The 19,978-nt window shown below is 36.9% G+C and overlaps 1 pseudogene; it reads left to right on the plus strand.

Moving 5' to 3' along the window:
• On the plus strand, positions 1 to 3,158 carry LOC120532050 (annotated as a pseudogene).
• Positions 3,159 to 19,978: the final 16,820 nt, after the last annotated feature.

Below are 19,978 nucleotides of genomic sequence, written 5' to 3' on the forward strand. Positions count from 1 at the left end.
ATGGAAATGGTGGTCCTGAAATTCTTTGGAGAGGCCAAGGCTACGGCATGCATAAGGAGACAGAAAGCTGCCCAGATGACACATGTTCCACTTTGTGTGAGGGTAGATTTTGGTGGATCCTCCTCACAGATATGTTTCTCTGTACTTGAGCCTGAAATACACAGTTTCTGCCATCTTGGCAGAATATTTGTGACTTTCAATGCTCAGATGAATACCTGGCATTGTGCTTGTGCAAAACCATGAATATCATGCCCTCATAAAAGCATTGCTAAATGGCATCTCTTTCAGACACAGAGAGACCTCTTCCAGTCAAATGTGACACTATCATCAGGCCCCCCATCACTAATGACTCAGGAGGGTTCTTCCTGTGAGGACAATGCTGCCGTGGAAAGGAGTATCCGCTATATATTTAAAGAGAAAAAAATTCCTCAATCTCTTCCAGAAGATGTTATGTCACAGAAAATGGAACATCAGAAACAGCTCATTCCTTTGAAGCTCTGTGCCAGGTGTGCCCAGACCACCCTAAACTTGACGAGGCTGTTCTAATTCCTAATAAAGCAAGGATTGTCAGCATGATGGGAATGATTGAGAGTAAGTTGTAATGAATCAGATTAAATCTCAGTGTGGAATTATGACTTATAATTGCTCCTATACTAATGTTTTGAAATTAATGTGGTTTGTCTTTAACAGATGTTTCAACATACCATTGATTGTGTCCTCAGTGCCACATGGTGTACAGATACCAGGAGTGGACGGATGGGCTTCATAACTTTGACAACCACATTGTTTTATCTCTTGAACTCTGCCTTTTTGAGAGAAAATTTGCAGGTGAGGATCACAAAATAAGTTGTACTCATCTGATGATTTCTTTCAAAATGTGTTTGTGTGTGTGAGAATATGGTATGTTGGTGTATGTATACATTTGTGCCTAAATTTAAATATCTGTCTAATCACAGTCTTCTTCACCCTATTGTCATATTTCAGAACCATGTATCTGTGTCAAGGGTCATTGACTCATTGGAGGGCTTAAGAAGGGTGAAGTTTCCTTCTAGGGATACCATATTTCATGCTTACTGCCATTTTGAGGCTTTGACTGACACAGATTACATGTACTCCTGCACAAACTGTGGATTTCACCCCCCTGTGGTAGTTATGGACTTACACAGAAAAGTAGTGTTCAACACAAGTTTTATGTATATTTGTGTTTATAATTCATGGAGTACGTGCATGTTCCTAATGAGTCAAGTTATTATAGTGAGTGACCTCAAAGCCCCCCCTGAAGACTTCAATGGTGAACATGACATTGAAGGTTTTTAGAACTCTATTCACCTGGAGATGATTAGCCGTGGGTTTTTTCCAAGTAAGTGATGGCAAAAACTTATTTACTGTCATTCAGTGTTTTAAAGTAATTTAGACTGTAAATAAAAGCATACCATTTTCTGTAGGCAGCGTGAAGAATCCATTTTCAGTTCCACCAAGTTACACGCACTGGGCACCATGGATTGAGAGTGAAACACGAATGAGTGTCATTGTGCTTAACACTGAGTTTAAAAAAGTAAGAACAAGCACTTCACATGAAGCTCAGCTTAGCAGTGTCACAGAGGACCGACTGTTTGATTAACTCACCAAACAAAAGGTAACACTGCTTTGAAGTTTTTAGAATATGTGCAATAAAGCTCAGTGGTTGTTCCATTTACAGTTTTCCCTAATTACTGTCAGGTTGGAGTGGTGAGAAAATTGTGCAAAGCCTGCAACATTGACTCCAAAGGCTCGCTTTGATCTCATCACCAGACTGAGGGAGAAGAGCAGGCAGACATATGATAAGGTCTTTCAAAGCATATGGGGTGCCTCTGGTAAGCATCACTTAGTGATTATAAGAAGTAGCATTAAATTATTGATTACAATCACAGACAAATTATTTAATCTTTGCTCGCAGGTGGGTGGTCTGTAATACTATGTCCGCATGGCATTGTATACAGTATTAAATTTAATCTTCGTGCTAAAAGTCCCAGGGATTTTGCTGACCTTCTCCTGTCCTGGAAGCAAATACCAAACATCTGTGTTTATGATTTTGCGAGGGGTTTGGCGGCACACACCAACTTGCGGGTTCCTAATAGACTGCCATTTCATCCATATTAAGGTCGACTGGCTGAGCCCACTGAGGAAAATGTCAAGGGTGCACGGGATGAAAGATTGCGAGTGAATCTTCCATGGCTACATGAAAGGATGGACAGTGTAAATAAAAATCCTCATCCTGTCACTGGATCATCTGACCATTATGTCCTGTATGACAGATTTCATGAGGGAAATACAAAAGATCCCAAGGACATATTACGTAGAATTCAACTTGTCCCAGAGCTGAAAGGTTGGCTGCACAGTCAGGTTGTTGAACAGCTCTTTGCAAGCATGAGGAAAAATAATTACTTTTTAAGTAATATGAGTCCATCCACACATGTGTTTTTGATGAGAAATATAATTCATCATTATAACACTGTCACCAACAAGAAACTTCTGGAGAGGCAGTTAAGACATGGTCGACTTGGACAGATCAAAATCTCATTGTCTGCACTGGGTCAAGCTGTCGTAGGTAAATGATACATGGATTTTCACAAGACCAGAAAGCTGTCAATGTTCACAGATTACATTTGTTCCTAACTGTGTGTGTATATTTTTCTTTGTCCCTAGCCCTACAATCGTGCAATAAACCCAGAGAAACCACGGAAACTGTGTTGAACCAGGCACCTTCAATGTCTGGTGACACTGGTAAAATGTCTTATTTTGAATAGTGTTTGTTATATATACTGTAGGTGAAATGATAATCTTGCATTCATTATCTTGTTAGAGTTGAGGGCTCATAACAGATTTCCTTACCTGCTGTTTTAAATGCATTCCCTTCTTATACAAATAGTGCTTGTTTTTCTTGCATTTGTATTTAATATGCATTCTATGTTGTGTTTTGTATAAAACCTGTGGAAATCCCTATAGGACCTCTGGTACCAGTTGACGACAAGAAAGGCAATAGAAGGTCAACAGATGCAACTCTTCCTGACCTGTGTGGACCACCATGCAAAGCTCTGACAAAGCCTGAGAACATTTTGGACAGCCGTTCATCGTGGTCTTTTGTACCACACCCTGGTCAACAACAGCTTGTATGTTAAAGTTTGAGTTTTCACATGTCACAAAGTGGTACTTTTAGTGCTTATTTGCTTTTCTCATCCACAGTGTATGATACTTATCTATTTCTTTTAGCTCAACTATGTTCTGGACATCAGCAGACCCAAAGATGAGCTGATTGTTAAAACGTCTACTGGATGTCTCACACGGGCTGATTTTTGGACACTGGGTTTAAATGAACAAATGGAATCTACAGTAAGTATTTTTTATTTGGTCTGTGAATATATAATAATAAAGTGTACATTCATTTTTTAATCTTTTTTTTTTCCAGATTGGAAATGGCTGTTTTGAGCTTATCACCAAAATTGTTCAGTCAAAAGTATGTTGTATATGAAGATTTTTAAGCTTTATTTTAAAGAGTGGTTGTTTTAAATGTGCTGTTTAACATTTTCTAGGGGATAAGCATTTACATTGAAAATCTTTATGTTACCCGGACTTGGCTTGCACCCTATGACTGTGATCCATTGCAGTCCTTTCCTGTAAGTATACCATCCTTTAAAAAAAACAAGTGATCATAATGAATTTTTATAGAAATTTAGCAAGAGTTCATATACTGAATACTTAAAAATACGATTCTGTTTCAGACTGATGCTCAGTGGATGGACATCATAGTTCTCCCTCTCTGGACACCTGGCCATTTCCAGTTGTGTGTAAGTCTTATTTTTTGCCACATACTAACTTTTAGAATTTTGCAGTGTGTCTGTGATCTATTCACATTTTGATGACACATTTTCAAAAATCTTTGTTTACTGTATCATTTATGATCACTTGCAATGACATTGTTTGCAAGTTTGAAGTCCTGAGCAACTGTCTTTTAGGTACTGAAGCCACGTAAAAGAGAAATCCTCTTTCTTGACCCATTATACACAAAGGCAGCATATGGTGGCTAGCAATATGTTTCACTTTTGAGGTCACATTTTTATAAGCATGTTTGGTTTGTTCCAGAGTTTTCAGGAACCTGTTCAGTGTTCCAGGTTAAGTGCAACCCAGATCATGTTCTGTTGATCTGGAGTGTTCAAACATACAGTACATTTACATGCTTTCTTATAAACTATATCAGCATGATGCATCACCTCTTGATTCTTTTTCTCATCTTCACATTCTGATCAAATCTTTTAACAAGTGGACAGTCACAGTTAACAATAAGGACAGGGACAGTCAGCACAATGTCATGCAACACTGTGTTAATTCTTTTCTTTTTTTGAAAAAGGATCATATATTTCTATAAAACTGGTTGGATACATTAGGTTTTGTAAACCTGATGCCTTAAGACAAATGGCAATTTTATTAATAATAATTGCTGTCTAAAGATATTTTTAAACAAACACAATTTGCACATAAGAGGGAAATTGCAACAATAGATCAAAAGGAAAGGAAACTTTATATGATTTATTACGTGAGTGGGAAAATAAAAACACTATATATTTTATATAACATATATATTAGTACCTGCCAAATAATACAAAGAGTACATAGCGTGTAGTTCGCCCTAATTGGGGCTAATCAGGTGTGCACACCTAAGCTTCTTCTTACGGCGATCGAACATTGGACATCAACGTTACGCCACAAAGGCTGCTTCGTTTATTTTGTAGGATGAATATTTTCATTATGGTCAACTAATGTAGAACTAAAATGAATAAACCGTAATGTCAAATTGTGCTGCATGCACAGTTCAGATCGGGTCCTGCCGTAAAGTAGTGTGTGTCACTTCCTGGTTCCCGTTGCCGGCCCGATCTGCATGCGCGTCCGTATTGAAATGCTACGTCATCACACACTTTACGGTGCTGCCCAATCTGTTTAACGCATGCGTGAACACTTTACGGCATGTTAGGCTTTCAATACGCCTATGCGCGCAAATCGGGTAGGCACGCAGATCGGGTAATGACAACGCAGATCGGACAGATCTGCATGCGCGTGCGTTTTGAAAGGCTATGTCATCACACGCTTTACGGTGCTGCCCAATCTGTTTAACGCATGCGTGAACACTTTACGACATGTTAGGCTTTAAATACGCCTGCGCGCGCAAATCGGGTAGGCAAGCAGATCGGGTAGCGACAGATGTTGCTGCAAACCGGAGTAAAATGGCCGTGAAAATTTGTTACGACTTCAGCCTATCATATATTAAATTTGCGAATGTCTGGCACTGATTACCCAATCGAAAATTTAAACGTCACGGTCAATCACCTTTTTATTTAACAAATCTCCAATCCGTGTTATTTGTCATTCATGCTCCACTTTAGCCAATTGCCTTATGGATACGTAAAAAGAAAGGTGGGAGTAATTTCTGAAGGTGGACGGTCAAGATAAAGTGACTGTAAGAGTATGAGTGTATATTCGTAAAATACATCTGCGACGGTAGTCTACTAGTGCCACTATCTTATTATTTTAATGCACACATTGATGTGGAAACTGACACTTTTAGCAAATGTTTTACTTATTTGTTAAATTCAGTAGGATTTTGTCAGATTGTCAAAGGTCCAACTCATAATCATAACCACACATTAGATTTAATTATAACTTACAAAGTTGAAATTCAAAATTTAAATATTACTCCATTAAATGTAGTTATTTCCAATCACTTCTTAATTACATTTGATTTAGTTCTGCCCATGCCAGCGCACTCGCAGATTAAAACAAAGACAGTGCGACATCTAGATTGTAATTCTGCTTCAAAATTTATAGATGCCTTGAGTAAGTCGAGTGTAATTGTGGAAAACCATTTAGATCAGTTAACATCAAATGTAAACATGGAAAACAATTTAGATCAGCTAATATCACATTATAATGTGACCTTGAGAGATGCTCTGGACACAGTGGCTCCCCTAAAACAAAAGTGATCAAAGCACATAGAAACTCTCCCTGGTTTAATGAAAATACTCGAGCTCTTAAATTAGAGTGTCGAAAACTGGAGCGCAGATGGAGAACAACAAAGCTACATGTCTTTCAAATTGCATGGACAGAGAGTGTAAATAAATATAAAAAAGCCCTCTTTAAAGCTCGCTCAGAATACTATTCTACATTAATAGATAGCAATAATAAAAATCCTAGGGTACTTTTAGAGCAGTGGCTAAATTAACAAATGGCAATTCAGATCAACAGTGCAAAATACCAACAGATATTAGCAGTACAGACTTTATGAACTTCTTCAATGAGAAAATTAAAAATATAAGATCCCAGATCTCAGCATCACAGTACAAACCAAATACTAGCTTAGCAGACCCTGCCACATTGCATTCAGCACTTTAGTAATTTTAATCCTGTAACTCACCAGGAAGTCTTAACTTTAATTACTAAAATGAAGCCCACTACTTGTTCCCTAGATCCAGTGCCAACAAAACTAGTAAAAGGTGCAATGGATGTTCTTGCAGCCTATTCTAACATTATCAATAGTTCATTACTGCATGGCACGTACCTGATGCACTAAAAGTGTCAGTCATTAAACCTTTACTTAAAAAGTCAGACCTAGACCCACACATACTAAATAACTATAGGCCTATTTCAAATTTACCATTTCTCTCTAAAATACTAGAAAAGTAGTCGCCAGTCAGCTTCAGTCACACCTTACGCATTACAATTTATTTGAGAAATTCCAGTCTGGCTTTCGCACTGGTCATAGTACAGAAACGGCACTAACACGGGTTGTAAATGACATTCTGATATCCTCTGATGAAGGAAATTCCACTGTAATTATGTTGTTGGACTTAAGTGCAGCATTTGACACCATTGACCATTCTATTTTACTGCACAGGCTAGAAAAGCGATGTTGGGCTTACAGGCCCCGTGCTCGCTTGGTTCAGTTCTTATTTATCAAATCGATTCCAGTATGTACAGAAATGTGCAGACAGTACTCCATCATTATACACAGAAGTTCAATATGGTGTCCGCAGGGCTCAGTACTGGGACCTTTACTGTTTTCACTTTACATGCTTCCACTGGGATCTCTCATTAGGAAACATAATGTTAATTTTCACTTGTATGCAGATGACACCCAGTTATACCTTTCATTTAAATCAAATGAAGTTTCTCCGATATTGTCTTTAATTAGTTGTGTTAGTGAATTAAAGGAATGGATGAATGAGAACTACTTGTCTTTAAATACAGATAAAACAGAGATGTTAATTGTTGGAGGGAATGACGCTGATCACAGCAATATTTTGTTGTTCTCACTCATTTTGTCGTTCTCATCCCAATTAATTTTACTGAATCAGCCCTCAATCTAGGAGTAATCTTTGACTCTAGCATGTCATTTAAAGCGCATATTACAAAGTCGTCCAAAACATGTTTTTTCCATCTTAAAAATGTTAGGAAATTAAGGCTTTCTAAATAAACAAGATTGTGAGAAATTAATTCATGCATTTATCTCTAGTAGGATTGACTACTGCAATGCGCTGTTCAAACTCTTCTCTATACAGCCTTCAGTTAATCCAAAATGCGCTGCAAGAATTATTACAAGAACAAGAAAATATGAACACATAACTCCAGTTCTTAAATCTTTACACTGGCTCCCAGTTAAGTTTAGGGCAGATTTCAAAATCCTCCTTTTAACATATAAAGCATTAAATGGCCAAGGTCCGGCTTACTTGTCTGAACTTATCATGACTTACAAACCTGAGCGCACATTAAGATCTCAAGATGCCGGTCTGCTTAGGATTCCAAAGCTTTTAGTTACAGGGCCCCTAAACTGTGGAATGGTCTTCCTGCTTCCATAAGAGATGCCCCATCAGTCTCAGCCTTTAAATCCCGGCTGAAGACTCACTACTTCAGTTTAGCATATCCTGACTAGAGCTGCTGATTAACTGTACATACTGCATCTCTGTTATTAGTCATTAGCACTATAACATAAGTAACATGATAATTATATTTGAATACTAACCCTAACCTATTCTGATTCTTTTCTCGGTACCCAAATGTGGCAATTGGTGCCACGGCCCACCTGCCAAGTTGTTTGCCTGCCTATGGTAAAGTCATCCCTGATGGAGGATCACAGGAATCATGGGAAAGAGGGGTCCTTTCATCGGAGCAACGTTTCAGCCGTGGCATGGCCAAATGGGGAGGCAGCTAGATGGATGAGGTCTCCAGGACTCTTAAAATATCCAAACCTAATTATGTCATATCATCTACTGTTAAACCATACTTCTAAAATTTTTATTATTATGCTGTCTTAAGGAATTGTTCTGTTCTGTATATTGTATTGTATTGACCCCCTACTTTTGACACCCACTGCACGCCCAACCTACCTGGAAAGGGGTCTCTCTTTGAACTGCCTTTCCCAGGTTTCTTCCATTTTCCCTACAAGGTTTTATTGGGAGTTTTTCCTTGTCTTCTCAGAGAGTCAAGGCTGGGGGGCTGTCAAAAGGCAGGGCCTGTTAAAGCCCATTGCGGCACTTCCTGTGTGATTTTGGGCTATACAAAAATAAACTGTATTGTATTGTATTGTATTATCATTAAGACTGCAGTGTACTTTTACCACCCTCTTTTATGATTAGCGGTTCTCAAAAAATAATGATAATAAAAGTTTGGATATGAGATATTTATCGTTACTAAACAACGTCTGAAGAAAATTTAAATGAACATAACAATACAAAGTTATGTCCGCCTAATTTTAATGGATTGACGTTGACTTAAGTGTGGGCTCTGCTTGATTGAGTCAGTCAGATTAAAACAAATGTTTGACTGTTGTTGTTTACTCGAATGTCCAAATGAAATAATCGCCTACATTTAAAAAGTCACCTTACAGACGGGCTATAAACGTATTACAGTTTTAAACGTTGAACAAACTGAGTTAAATCCCTGAAAGTCTCGGTAGTCTTACCTGTAGAAATAGCAAATCTAATATGAACAGCATATCATCTCAAATTGGGAATCTTAAAAGCAGAAGAAAACAACATCCAATTGTGTTTCAGAATTTGGGTACACTGGCATCTGTTGAGCCACAGGAAAGGCTGGTTACCATCGGGCATCACGTAGGGTAAAGAAAAAAAAAACAATAAAGGGGCATTGTTTTTCTAACTACAGCAATAAGAAATATGTTACTTCTAAGGAGCAAGCCTTCTCCATTATATTCAGTTAAATGTATGTATGTGTACTTATATAAGCTTATAACACGTGACAACAGCAGGTGCCCAGCCTGTCACTGTGCCACATCAGACGCACACCACACTTCTGTGATGGCTTTGGATATAAATTTTAAACTTGTCTGTTTTCAGCCATGGAATTTTTTTCTACTAAATAAGGTTAAAGAAATCCATTAACAATTTGTAATGCTGTTATCTGCATCCTGCTTTCTTGTAATAACTTAGTTGTTGCTACTCTTGTATGTAATTTAGCCTTCTATATTATATTGTGTTAACTTTATTATGGAAAAAACTATTGCATTGATGTAATCTGATATCAACATAATAAAAAATACTGGTGGCTTTGGAGGGCACACTTTACATTAATCCATTAAACCAAACACAGAAATGCTGTGATTTTTACGTTTAAACCACGAGATTATGAAGTATTGCAACTAAAAATGAAAATCCTTATTGTCTTTTCCAGCAATATGATGTACTTACAAAAAGCTGTACATGTCCATTATAAAGTTCACAGACACGCATCACATTTCATTTTGCTCCCTCTTTACTCGACTGGAGTTAAATTTCACAGGCGACACATCTTCTTCCAAGACGTTATAAAATTCAAAAGTTACCATCTTTTCCAGTAAGAAATCCACTTACAAAAGGAGATAAACAGCAACACAAAAATGACTCGCAAGTACAAGTCAAACCTGACGAGTGACGTGTGTCGTAAAACATTAGACATGCGCAGAACAAATCAGGCAGCGTTGTGAAATCAATTTTAATTAAGCAGAGAGCGTGTACGTGAGAGAAATTGGATGGGGACTCATGCCGCAAAGTAAATGAACGCAGATCAGGCAGGGTCGTAATAGTAAAGCTCTGCGCATGTGTGCGCATGCGCCTTGGGTTGTCTTTGTGCGCATATGCATGCAAATCGGGCAGGCACTGCAGATCAGATAACGACACCTGTCATCGACTACCTGAATTGTACCGGAAACCCGATTTGGACGAAATACATAATTTCCGCCACTCTGTTTTATGGTGGCGTAGTGCCGAGATGATACTTGAAAGGAACTTACTAAGTCATTAGTTAAACTGAACTGAATGCTGCAGATGTTCTACCAGACGGTTGTGGCGAGTGCCCTCTTCTACGCGGTGGTGTGCTGGGGTGGCAGCATAAAGATGAAAGACGCCTCATGCCTGGACAAACTTGTTAAGAAGGCAGGCTCTATTGTAGGATTAAAGTTAGACAGTTTAACATCTGTGGCAGATTGATGGGCACTAAGCAAACTCCTGTCAATGATGAATAATCCACTGCATCCACCTAACAGTGTCATTTCCAGGCAGAGGAGTAGCTTCAGTGACAGACTTTTGTTACTGTCCTGCTCCACTGACAGACTGAGGAGATCGTTCCTCCCCCACACTATGCAACTCTTCAATTCCACCCGGGGGAGTAAATGCTAACATTAATTTTATTTAAATTTTTTTCATTTTTATTACTATTTAATTTAATATTGTTTCTTTGTATCAGTATACTGCTGCTGGATTATGTGAATTTCCCCTTGGGATTAATAAAGTATCTATCTATCTATCTATCTATCTATCTATCTATCTATCTATCTATCTATCTATCTATCTATCTATCTATCTATTTAACAGCTCTGTAATTAAAATATTCTGCAATAACTGAGCAGAATTAAAATAGCATGAAATAGTTCATTTTATGATTAACAGTACAAGAACACAGTGCAGAGACATTTTTTCTTACATGAGTCCATCCATCCATCCATATTAAAACCCGCTGAATCTGAACACAGGGTCACGGGGTTCTGCTGGAGGCAATCCCAGCCAAAACAGGGCGCAAGGCAGGAACCAATCCTGGGCAGGGCGCCAACCCACTGCAGTCTTACATGTGTATTGAACATAAAACCTCACCAGTGTCTTTTGTGTGCAGACTTAATGGCAATGTTTTTTTCATCGATGTTGATACAGTGCCATTGTTTATTTTTAGAACTTAAAAAAAAGGAAATGCACTTTTTCATACATTTTATATTGTTGCAATGGACGACATGGGTGTCCCAGGAGGATCTGCTGCGCTGCACCTAAAATTAGATTTTTAATTATGATTTCTTTCATGCTGGGTTTCAAACAGCTGTATTTCATTTTGGTCTGTAGCTTTTCGAAATGTGTGTATTTTATTTAAGTTGGGAGGTTGGTTTGAGTTGAATTACCACCATTAATCGATGCTGCCTGGTGTATGCATCCCGGTATTAGGACTAAGGGGTGGGGGCCTAATTTGAGTATTGCCATTTGTAGTGATTGTGTGTATTACTTGAATGTACAACATTACCAGTATCAAGAAAAAAATAGAGAAAAAGTGCTTTCTTGATAAATAAAGGGTGTCTGCTTGTCACAATACTGAATAAACAAATATGTTTTAAAAATAACAAAGGTTAACGATTTGGGATCAATGCTGTTAAAAAACATATAAATAAATAACAGTGTTAGTGAAATGAGTAGAAAAATCCTTAAGCATAAAGATATATAAATGTTAAATGCATTTAACTAGCACACTAATACAATGAAAATGGCCAACATTGTGTTAAAAATTATTAGGGAAGGAAAAAAAAAGATATTTATAGGCTTTTGGCTTAGTATTAAAAAATGTGTTTTAAAAGTAAATAAGAGGCAAATGGTGATGCCCTTGTCCTTTTTAATAAATTTATTGCATAATCAAATGTCCAAGGACAAAGACAAACTTGCAGTTGTCAAGGATGCTAGAAATAATAAACCCTTGGGGGTCCCTGGCCAAAGCCATCTCATCCAATCACAATTCCATTTCAGGATATGTTGTGGACTTTTCTTCTCTCCAGCTTCTCTGGCAGTAGGAATTGATTCAAAAGATAACAGAGACACAGGAACTACTGCAATAAATTGGAAAAAGAAAACAAAGAAAAAAACAGCAGAGGCTACTGCCCAGTGCAAATCTTACAAAATGTATGCAGTGCTTTTTATATATTATTATATAGAAGCAAGTCATTTTTAAAAAAAGCCAAATTAGAAAAGTGGGCTTACTGAAGATTTTTGAAATGCTTGACATTTGTACCCTGGCACTGTTCAATTGGCAAAGCATTCTATATTTTTGTACAGAAAGCTGCCTCGCTAGTTGTTATGCTTGATCTTGGAATAAAAAGCAAAGCAATGTTTGAGGAGCTAAGAGTAAACTGAGAAATATATGGAGACAGATATTTCAGAATATAGGCAGGGGTTACAAAAGCCTTATATATACAGTAATTAATAGAACTTTGAAGTCAGCCCTGCATGAGGCAGGCAGCCAGTGCAAGAAGACTGAGACAGAAGTTGGGGAAAAACAAAAACACAGGCTGATACCTCTTGATCACTTGGCAAAGGTACAGTAGATCTAAACCAGAGATTTACTGTAGATGGAGGATTCTGGAGGTGCCAGGCAAGGGGGCCATCAACTACTTCAACATGGCACACATCTGTCTTTCCTTCTTCTTTAACTGCTGTCCCATAACACGGCTGGACTCTTCCACCTTACTATAACTGCTAAAAATATAAATGCTAAATGATGTTACTGCACTTAGTTTAAACATTAAAAAGTGTACCCTTAGTTCTTGTTCTGCCTCCATTCTTGGCACATTTGCAGAGCATAACCAAAGTAAACCGTCAAAACAGATAAAAGTCTGCTTAGAGTAAAGTCTAATCAAAAATATATTTTTGAGTTATTGTGGTTTGTTGTTGGGTTTTGAAAGAACTCGGACTTAATTGTCATTTTATGTAACATCACTTTGTTTTCATTACATGTAATGCGCATACAGTGTTACAATCTCAGTGTATCTGAATTTCTAATTTCTAGAATCTAATTTCTAATTTCATTTTTTTCATTTTTATTACTATTTAATTCAATATTGTTTCTTTGTATCAGTATACTGCTGCTGGATTATGTGAATTTCCCCTTGGGGTTAATAAAGTATCTATCTATCTATCTATCTATCTATCTATCTATCTATCTATCTATCTATCTATCTATCTATCTATCTATCTATCTAATGCCTTTTCCTACATGCAGACATCTTTGTTTTTTTCTTTTGCCTTAGTTTTGTTTAAGGCTAAAATTAAGTGCTGGTTCTTTCAAACCCCATCAACCAAGCACCATAACTTAACAAAACAAATGTTATTTTGCAACATAGAACATCATCCCTGTTTTGTGGTTGTTGGTACCGTTTTGCCTCAGTCACTGTGTTTGTGAAGATTCACACACTGAAGCTTTCCTGTCTACAATTAAAAAGCCAGTGTTAGTTACTGGACAGAATAAGCAAACACTAATGACAGTATTCAAGCCAGCAAAATATAATAATAATATATGGGAAGTCATGGTAGGAATTTTGCACAAATTACTTGTAAAACTGTCTCAGTAGTCTTACCTCTAGAAATAACACATCTAAGGTGAACTGTGCATCTCAAATTGGAAATCTTAAAAGCAATAGAAAAGAACATCCAGTTGTATCTCAGAGTTTGGGTACACAGGCATCTGTTCAGCCACTTGGAAGATTGATTGCCACTAAGTATGCATAGGGTGAAAAAAAAAAAAAGGGGCATTGTTTTCCTAACTGCAACAATAAGAAGTAAATTATTACAGCTACCATTATATTTCAGTTAAATATGTATGTGTATATACTCCTCCTAAACCAACAGCTTGAACGATAAGCCCTGTCATTGTGCCACATCAGACACACACACCACACCTTCCTGATGGTTTTTAAGGGCACACTTTACACCAGCCTCTGTGCAGGTGAGGCAAGTTTTTAATCGCAGGGTATATTCCTGAGGTTCACAAGTTTAAGAAAAATGTCAATTCCATCATGTTTTGACTTTTCCAATAGTTGTTTAGGACTGTGGACTGCTCTTTTGGATAATCCATTAGACTGTGGATACTGTGGGCTATTAGTGAGGTGTATGAAGCCCCATGTCTTGGCAAAATCCTTAAAACTGTTGGCTTGTGCATTGTTTGGCATTGTCTGAGATCAGAATATGCAGTGATGCATGAACTGAAGATGTCTTTTCAATTTGGTGATGACGTTTGCACAGGTTATATTGCCAAGTGAGTCAATCTCAAACCATCCTGAGTATGTATTGGGGGCTATTCATGCAAAAATTCACTTGCGGACCAATAAAACTCATAATACAGACAGGCTCATTCAGAATGAAGACGTGAAAGTCTTCATTGATGTACTAGTGTTGCCATAGAAACTAACCCCCATAATGCACCTTGCACAAAATGGTGCTGAGGGAAGGGTGCATGAGTGTTTGTGTCATTACCAGTTTAAATATTTCATAACAGTCTTTGCAATGTATTGTGCAATCCCGAAATACAATCACATGACATAAGTAAACTTGGAGTATTCCACATTGTACCTAATTGATTTTTAAGATGGAAAAACAAAACGTTTTAAGATGGAAAAACAAAACGATGACTGTTTAACTTGCATAGTTTTGATTTCTCTTTCTTGATTATGGAGAAACACTGTAAGAATAGATTTTAATATTGTCATTGACATTTAACTATTGTAATAATCTGAATTATTGATTGATTTAATTAATGTTAACTATTAATAATATATTTTTAAAAAATCATATTCACATATTACTAGTGTAGTTAAACAGAATTTATTTGTATATTCTGAGTGTTTTAACTTCAACAAGGTAATATGACTTTGTTACTGTTACAGATATTTTCAAGTGTTCCTCAAGTTTTTCTGAATTATTTCGCAGATGTCTTGGAAAACACAGCTCAATACCTGCAAAGTATAAGTTTTCAACAGGGTGAAAGCAATTTTATTAATTTCAGAATAGAGTAAATGCTGAACTTCTTGGTAAGATGTTACTAAAATATCATGGTGCGTGGAATCAATTTAATCATACAGAATCTTGAAAGAGCTCTGGAATAATTTGCAGTGGTAGCACAGGCTGCTCCAAAGTAAAGTTGACTGAAGACCAGCTTGAATTCCATTTAGAATATGATTTTACAATTCAACAAAAAGCGCAGATGTAGGGAGTAAATGTTAAAACAATCCGCAGAAGGATGGAAGAGAATGGCCTTTTAATTAGCAAAACATTCAGTCATATCTGATGATGAATTATTTGAAAAAGTTAAAGACTTCTTCACAGAATAGCTAGATTCAGGATATAAAAAAGTGTCAGTTTCTTTTGAAATGTTGGAATCAGGTCACTCTTTGCTTTTACTCAGCTTTGTTTTATACTATTTAGATCGATTAATGTAGTTAATGAAATACATGCATTTTTAATTTAGAGTGCAGCAGAAAAGAATACGAGTAGCAGTGAAAGCTGTTGATCCAATTGGCACATTTCTCTGGGGTCTCAGCAATAGGTTCAGTGAAAGTATTATAGTGTCCTATCACCTTTAGCGCAGTGGCACATTGATGGAAACCATAAGTTAATTCAGTAAGTAGCCTGTATTCTCGATGTGTAGCTTTGCACAGCATTTATTGAATCATATGTAATTTTATTAATACTTACTTGTATTACCCAAGTAAAATGTTAGAATATGGCATTATTAAATGGTTGTTACTTTTGTTAGGAGAAGGATTATAGTCCATGGATATATCAATGGGTACAGTAGAACAATCTTAAAGCCAGCAATAACAGCAAGGCTTCTACAGTTCTGATGAATTTTATTGAGGCTATGAATACATTTGGTTTGCCATCTTGTGCCAGAAGTGACAAAGTTTTAGAAAATATCAAAGTTGCTAGGCTTATGCTAAAGCACCCTCTTTGTGGTCCAGTTAACTTAGCATTCTTTAATTACTATAAATTCTGTTCTGATTTAATACTTTGCTCTGTTAAAAAAGTGGCCTTGTGATGTTAAGTTGAATGATTTCACTACAGCTTATTTTAAATCTAATAAGACAGAAGCAGTCATACTGCAGGCAGAAGCGTTTATAATCAGATGATATAGTGTTTATGGAGAAACATGTGGTACATAGTTACAAGCGACTACTATTCAGCATTCCAGTACCTCCAGGATATACAAGCTATGGACCCTGACAATGAGATTCATCTAATATGCCTGCACAATGTTATAATCCCAAGTCTCAATTAACATCTTGAGATGTTTTCTAGATGTGGGGATAGGCATTCCCTTTCCTAAGAGCAAATGAGATCACCACAGCAACTTTGGGTTCAAGACCTTTTTGTCCAATTACAATAGCCATGTAAGCGCTGAAACTGAAATGTTAGGGTCAAACCTGGTAAGTTTTTTTCACAATAGTATGTAAACTGCTTGTAAAACTAATAACATTTGAAGCTTTTTTTAAACTGTAGAAAACATAAAAAGAGAACAATGTTTAGTATAGACAGACACCATCTCCCTGTGCAGTTTTTTAAGATGGATTTCACGGAATATGGAACTGAATGGGATGGACCAGTTCTTCGTTATGAAATGCATGCAGCAGCAGAAATTCCAGAATCTCCACTTTCTACTCAAAATACTGCTGTTGCTACCCACTCACAGACCATAGACCCACTGAGGACCGGGACTGGGGACCGCCTATTTTGGTGTTGGTATTTTTCTTGAAACTATCAGTGTTAAAAAAATAATTCAAGAATCAAAATGTATTTATTCCAATTTTATTTATTTTTTTAATTTGTATTAATTTTATTTCAATCATTCCATACAAATTAATCAATTTTTACAAAAAGTAGAATTGAGGACAAGTCATCCCCCACCCCTGAGAGACAGAGCAAGGCCAACGGAGTAAAATTTAAGACTTGTAAACATACCTAAATTGATAAGTTTGATAAGCCAGTAGAGATGAATGGAGAAGAAAAAGAAATACAGAAATAATTGCTTACTCTGTGCTTTAAGAGCTTATTTTAAAATATTACTGATTAGATCCTGCCATGTTTTGAAAAAAATCTGTACAGATCCTCTAACTGAGTATTTAATTTTTTCTAATTTCAAATAATATAAAACATCAATTTCCCACTTATTTAAAAGAGGAGAGTTTGGATTTTTCCAGTTTATCAGAATAAGTCTGTGTGGCAAAAGTGTAGTGAATACAATCACAACCACTTTAAACCCATTTGGGAGAACCCCAAACACAGCTGTTAATGGGTTAGGAGGGATTGTGTGACCAAGGCTGTCTGAAAGGTAATTACAAATTTTGGTCCAGAATGATGTTAATTTGGTGCAGGCCCAGAACATGTGACCCAGTGAGGCTGGGATTGCAGCGTTCGCAGGTTGGATCTTGCCCTGGAAACATTTTGGAGAGTTTTAGACGAGACAGATGTGCTCGGTATATACAGTAATTTTGAGTTGTATAATTGTATGCTTTGTGCATATGGAGCTCGAGTAAATTCTCTGCATTGCTACTTTCCACTCCTTTTCTGATATATTAATTGAGAGATCTTTTTCCCAGTGTCCGCTTGGATCTTTGAAAGGGAGGGACAGTAAAATGATTTTATATATTGCAGAGAAGGTGTCTGAGTCATTGAAATTGAGCAATATTTTTTCCAGCATGGATGAGGGTGCAAGATGAGGAAACTCAGGAAGGTTCTGTTTAACAAAGTTCCTAATTTGAAAATAGTGAAAGAAATGTGTAGCTGGAATGTTAAATTTGGAATGTAATTGTTCATAGGATGCAAAGACGTCGTCTATATAAAGATCTCTAAGTAAGTTAATCCCCAATTTTTTCCAGATATTAAAAACTGCATATGTTTGCGAAGGTTGAAAGAGGTGGTTCTCTTGCAGAGGTGCCACAGATAAAAGCTTCCCCATCTTAAAATGCTTTCTACTTTGGTTCCATATTCTAAGTGAGTGAAGCACAATTGGGTTATTAGTATACGAGGGGGGACCCAAAAATAACTGGAATTTTGTTTTTGTTAGGTTGGTACTTGTAGTACGTGGTTGGGCCGCTAGGTCGATCTAGTTACACTCCTCACAAGTAAGTCTGCAAAGTGCCATCAGTCTGAAAGGTTGTGCTTGTGGTCAGTGTCGTTTTTTTACAATGGTCGATTATCATGAGCAACGCGCGGCAGTGAAATTTTGTTTTCTTCTTGAAAAAAGTGTTGCAGAAACTATTGTTATTGAAACGGTATGACAACCCTGAACCACCCACCCTATTCACCGGATTTAGCTCCGTGTGATTTCTTTTTGTTCCCTCGGATGAAAAAAGACTTGAAAGGAAGGCGTTTTGCTGACGTCGAAGAGGTAAAACAAGAAACGACCAAAGCATTAATGGGCATTACTTCAGATGAATTTAAAAAATGTTTCTAACAATGGAACAAATGGTTAGATAAGTGTATTTCCGCCAATGGAGAGTACTTTGAAGGAGACTAATTGTAGTTTGTATAGAAAATTAAATTAAACACGTTTTAAAAATATTTCCGGTTATTTTTGGGTCTCCCCTCCTATTGCCGATAACTTGTATTTATTGGGGCACAGAGCAGGGAATATAAAGAAGTACTGCAGGATTTTATTTCTATTGCAGACCAAGCCTGTGTTTGTTCTTCTATTTGTGTCCAGGTTTTTATAGCTTGTATGTTTGCTGCCCAGTAATAAAACTGGAAGTTAGGTAGAGCCATGCCACCTTCTGCCTTTTGTCTTTGTAGGGTCGCTCTTTGGATCGTGGATGTTTTGAGTTCCAAATAAATGAGGTTATTGTTGAATCTAATTGCTTAAAAATGATTTATTGATGTATATTAGGATGTTTTGAAATAAAAAAGGAGCTTAGGAAGAATATTCATCTTAACAGCGTTAATTCTTCCAGCTAGTGTGAGATGAAGGGTTGACCATCTATGCAAGTCTTGCTTAATTTTTTCCATGCAGACGGTGAAATTTTGTTGATAAAGAGCTTTATGTTTACTTGTGATGTTTACCCCAAGGTATTTAAACTGTTCTGCAATGATAAAAGGTAGGGTATCTAATCTAATATTATATGCTTAAGAATTCACTGGAAAGAGTACACTTTTATTCAGATTAATTCTGAGACCAGAGATCTTTTGAAATTCTGTGAGTGCTGTTAAGACTGCAGGCACAGAATTTTGTGGGTCTGATATATACAGTACCATATCATCTGCATATAGAGAAATTTTCTGTTCCAGTCCTTCTCTGATAATCCCCTTTATCTGATCAGTATTTCAACAATGTATTGCCAGTGGTTCAATGGCAATTGCAAACAGTAGTGGTGACAAGGGCATCCTTGTCTGGTACCACGTTCTAGTTTAAAGTAGTCTGAACAAATGTTGTTGATACAAACTGAAGCTTCTGGATTGGTATACAGTAATTTGATCCATGCACAAATGTTCGGGCCAAACCCAAATTTCTCCAATGTAGTAAAAAGGTATTTCCATTCAATCATGTCAAATGCTTTTTCTGCATCCAATGATAATAATATTTCTGGGGTGTTTGATTTAGTTGGTGAGTATATTACATTAAACAGGCGTGAAGATTTGAAGATAAGTGGGCCCTGATAAATCCAGTTTGATCTTGTGATATTACCGAAGGGAGCACTTTCTCCATCCTTCTAGCTATGATTTTTGAGAGTATTTTAACGTCATTATTCAAAGTGAAATTGGTCTGTATGATGCACATTGTAATAAGTCCTTATTTTGTTTTGGAAAAACAGTGATTAATGCTTGGCGAAAAGTTTGAGGAAGAGTTTGATTGTCTCTGGCTTCTGTAAATGTTGCTAATAGGAGGG

Source organism: Polypterus senegalus, chromosome 7 (assembly GCF_016835505.1).
Source record: "Polypterus senegalus isolate Bchr_013 chromosome 7, ASM1683550v1, whole genome shotgun sequence".
In the NCBI taxonomy this organism is placed as follows: Eukaryota; Metazoa; Chordata; class Cladistia; order Polypteriformes; family Polypteridae; genus Polypterus; species Polypterus senegalus.